The sequence below is a fragment of the Ascaphus truei genome, chromosome 2 (assembly GCF_040206685.1).
Source record: "Ascaphus truei isolate aAscTru1 chromosome 2, aAscTru1.hap1, whole genome shotgun sequence".
NCBI lineage: Eukaryota > Metazoa > Chordata > Amphibia > Anura > Ascaphidae > Ascaphus > Ascaphus truei.
This window is the reverse complement of record NC_134484.1, coordinates 113,423,951-113,428,794: the sequence shown is the minus strand read 5'-3', so window position 1 is coordinate 113,428,794 and position 4,844 is coordinate 113,423,951. Positions and strand designations below refer to the sequence as shown.

Below are 4,844 nucleotides of genomic sequence, written 5' to 3'. Positions count from 1 at the left end.
TCTCAGCTGCAAGATTTGTGGTTAACACCCATGCAAAACTCACTATGTACTTCAAGAAAAAGGAATCATTAAAATCTATGGGAATTTTTCCTTTGATATATCTGATGTTGTTTTTGCATCTGTTTAACCCAAGTTTTACAACAGGTGAGACTTTGTTAAATAGACCAATTTATTTAACTTTTTTCACTAGTAAATCTGTTTGAACTTAGTTCTTTGTAAATAATGTAAAAAAAAAAAAAACACTAAATGTGCAGTTCCCCCTGCATGTTTATTGTATTAGTTTAAAAAAAGGCTGATTGGCCTTTTTGAGACTGATCCGTTTACTAAAGGAACCGACCGATCTGAGGCGGAACCAAAAATGACCAAAAATGCCGCCCATCTCTACTAATCTGAATGGTATTTTCGTGTTGTGCAGCACAATTGTATTTTTTATATATCAGAATTTATAGATCTATTTGATACAGAATTGGTAATATTTTTTACAGTGGGTCTTATATTTCTACCACACAATGGATGGTCACATGATATTGTTAATATCCTGTGTCTCACTGTAACTTAGATAAGCTGTTGCATTAACATAATACATATCTCTAGTGGTAGAAGTGTATGTAGGTGTGGCATTCATTATTTACTGTTGCAAGAGGTAAAATGTTAAGCACAACAAACAGCAGTGATTATATAAGCAAGCAAATACATTTGTATCCTTCACTTAAAGGGGGAGAGTGAAAGAACAGCTGTTCAGAGACTGCCTAGCTGTTACTACCTTTTTGTTCATTTAAATGAATGAAGTCAGAGAGCCAGCGCTGTGAAAACCCAGGTACAACATATTTTCTTTTTCACTGTCATCATACTGTACTAAACCTCACTATCCTTGGCCTTTTTAAAAATGTGTCTGATCATAGTGTATACTACTACACTTACAGTAATAGGGTCAGTGTATTAATGTAGACAAAGGTGTGTTTAGAAACACGACTCTGTTTTTAAGGGCAGAGTTTGGGCATATGTTAGAACAGTTTCTTACGTCTCATGCAGAATTTTAGACCTATGCCACTTCACATACAGTTAGGTCCAGAAATAATTGGACACTGACACAATTTTCATAATTTTGGGTCTGTACGCCACCACAATGGATTTGAAATGAAACAACTGAGATTCAATAGAAGTGCAGACTTTCAGCTTTAATTCAAGGGGTTGAACAAAAATATCGTATGAAACGTTTAGGAATTGCAACTTTCATACACAGTCCCTTTATTTCAGGGGCTCAAATGTAATTGGACAAATTAACACAATCATAAATAAAATGTAAATTTTTAATACTTTGTCGAGAATCCTTTGCAGGCAATGACTGCTTGAAGTCTGGAATGCATGGACATCACCAAACGCTGGGTTTCCTCCTTTGTGAGGCTTTGTCAAGCCTTTACTGCAGCTGACTTCAGTTGTTGTTTGTTCATGGGTGTTTCTGCCTTAAGTTTTGTCTTCAGCAAGTGAAATGCATGCTCGATCGGGTTGAGATCAGGTGATTGACTCGGCCATTGCAGAATATTCCACTTCTTTGCCTTAAAAAAAACTCCTGGGTTGTTTCGCAGTATGTTTTGGGTCATTGTCCATCTGTAAAGTGAAGCGCCGTCCAATCAACTTCGCTGAATTTGGATGAATATGAGCAGACAATATATCCCTATACACTTCAGAATTCATCCGGCTGCTTCTGTCTTCTGTCACATCATCAATAAACAATAGTGACTCAGTGCCATTGTAAGCCATTCATGCCCATGCCATCACACTGCCTCCACCGTGTTTTACAGATGATGTGGTATGCTTCGGATCATGAGCCATTCCAAGCCTTCTCCATACTTTTTTCTTCCCATCATTCTGGTACAGGTTGATCTTGGTTTCATCTGTCCAAAGAATGCTGTTCCAGAACTGAGCTGGCTTTTTAAGATATTGTTTAGCAAAGTCTAATCTGGCCTTTCTATTCTGGAAGCTTATGAATGGTTTGCACCCTGTGGTGAACCCTCTGTATTTGCTCTCGTGAAGTCTTCTCTTTCTGGTAGACATGGATAATGATATGCCTACCTCCTGGAGAGTGTTCTTCACTTGGCTGGATGTTGTGAAGGGGTTTTTCTTTACCATGGAAAGGATCCTACGATCATCCACCACTGTTGTCTTCCGTGGATGTCCAGGCCTTTTTGTGTTGCAGAGCTCACTAGTGCGTTATTTTTTTCTCAGAATGTACCAAACTGTTGATTTGGCCACTCCTAATGTTCCTGCTCTCTCTCTGATGGGTTTTCTTTTTTTTGCAGCCTAAGGATGCCCTGTTTCACTTGCATTGAGAGCTCATTTGACTGCATGTTGTGGGTTCACAGCAACAGCTTCCAAATGCGAATGCCACACCTGGAATCAACTCCAGACATTCTACCTGCTTAATTGATGATGAAATAACGAAGGAATAGCCTACACTTGTCCATGAAATAGCTTGAGTCAATTGTCCAATTACTTTTGGTCCCTTGAAAAAGAGGGGGCTACACATTAAAGAGATGTAATTCCTAAACCCTTTCTCCAATTTGGATGTGAATACCCTCAAATTAAAGCTGATAGACTGCACTTTAAGCCCATATTCATTATTTAACTGTAACTTGAATTTATTTTGGTACACAGCCGAAATAACAAAACTTATATCAGTGTCCAATTATTTTCGGACCTAACTGTATAAACAATTGTTATGCATTCAGTACAAAAAGGGGGAAAGAATGCACAGAGACAGGCAGAATGTGATATTATATCATCTCTGCACATTGTAACTCCTCCCAAACTCCTCCCACTGACAGTCTGCAAGGTGCAAGCTATGGCACATGGCGCAAAATTGGGGCAAAATGCTTTGATGCGTACATGCAGGATGAAAATGCCACGGCTTTGTGCCAAAATTGCCTTGATATATAAACCCCAAAATGTCTGTATTATTATGGTTTAAGAATACCATAAGCGACTTTTATTGTTGTTGATGCTTTCTGGTTATATTATATCAGTGTGCAATCCAGTGAACATTATGTTAGCCTGATATCAGTGGTATTAAAATAACAACATCGGTATTAGGCATTTTTTTTCTATTTCACTGTTTTCAGGACATCCAGGTTTGACAGGCGAGTTTACTTAATGTAGCTGATATTTTTTCCATTTTCTACCCATTCATTTTTCTTATTTCTTCAAGGGCACAAATGTACTGCGACTGTCACAACAAGGTGTACATTTTGTAATTTATTTGTGATTTGTAATGATCCAAAAATGAATATAAGCCCTCAGGTGGCATACCTATTTTTATAAAGTGTATGAATACAGGATAATTCTACTTTACCTCTCTACAGTTATTGCACAATATGTATTGGCCTTGGCGAGCCGTACAGCAGAAGTAAATATGCTTTTTGATGTATTAAGCTTTCAAACACTATTTCATAACACATGGCAGTTCCAAGCTTCAGTATGAATTATTTATCCTCAGCACCATGGCAATCCCAGTCTAGTTGTGTTTATATTTGTTTAACTCTAATTAATAGCGTTAGCAAGTCATGGCAAATAAACTTTGCGTCCTTAGAAACTACTTCTAGCAAACTTCACAAACAAACGTAGCATGTGATGTTTTCCTGCGAGCAGTTTATTCTCTTTTATTGTTTACTGGGTGATTTCGTATATATTCCTGTACTTATGGCATATACTGAGGCAATGTATACCAGGTGTGTTCAACCTTAGCCCTAAAGAGATCCGGTTTTACAAATGTCTCTAATTAATTGTCCTTTTGTGTCTAAAGCCCTGTCCCATATAAAACCGTTCTCACTGACTGCCCCACACCTCTGGAATTCCCTTTCCCTCAATAACCGACAAACACCCTCTCTATCCACCTTTAAGACCCACCTTCAAGACCCAACTTAAAACACACCTCCTTAAGGAAGCATATGAGTAGCTCCATGGCTGAACCTATACATCTCATACATTAACCTTAGCCCCTTGCAGACGCACTTAGCAGAACATCCTCCTACTGTCTCTGTATGTTCTCCCTAGTTACCAATTAGATTGTAAGCTCTTCAGGGCAGGGACTTCTTTTCCTAAATGTTACTTTTTTGTGTGAAGCGCTTCTTCCCATTATGTGTTATCTGTATTATTTGTTATTTATAGGATTATGTTACGTGGGTTACTGGTGTGAAGCGCTTTGTACATTAATGGTGCTATATAAATAGATATACAGTATACATACAGTACATCCTTAACTAATTAGCCCTCACCTTAATTGTAAGGAAAAAGACTAAGACAGCATGATTAGGTATGTATTGCTCTGAAAGCCTGGCCTGTTGGTAGCCGTCAATCACTTGAGCTCCCCAGGTCTATGTTAATGACATATGCTACAATTAGCAAGCAGTTAAAATACCTGCTGTACTTTGCCACCAATGCGGAAGTGAATTTTAATCACTTCAATTATCACATGAGATGTTCCACTCTCTCTTCTGAGCCTATTAAACGTGCTGTGAAGAACTGAAGATGTTCTTCTCTTGCTTGAATTTAAACCAGTAATCCTGCCGGGACCTGGTTTTCTTTTTTAGGAATTGAACCTGGCGGTTCCTCTGAGATCACCCACTCTATTTTTATCTCCAGAGATCTCCTGGTATATGAGGTACTTACCGTGAAGTTACCGGTTTCAAAGCTCCTTCCAGGAGAAATCAAATTGAATCTTCGGCCACAAAGAAGACGCAATATTGTTCTTTGTAGCTTTCAACATACATACATACATACATACACACATACATACATACATACATACATACACACACACATACATACATACATACATACTGTACATA

The 4,844-nt window shown here is 38.1% G+C and overlaps 1 protein-coding gene across 2 annotated transcripts in view; it reads left to right on the top strand.

Annotated features, from left to right (window-relative positions):
- Positions 1–727: 727 nt before the first annotated feature.
- The window catches only part of RP1 (RP1 axonemal microtubule associated), a 452,067-nt gene continuing 447,950 nt past the window's right edge, over positions 728–4,844 (top strand). For both annotated transcript variants that reach the window (XM_075584311.1, XM_075584310.1), the window contains exon 1: positions 728–817. The gene's annotated coding sequence lies outside the window, so the exon portion shown is untranslated. The remainder of the gene's footprint in view (positions 818–4,844) is intronic.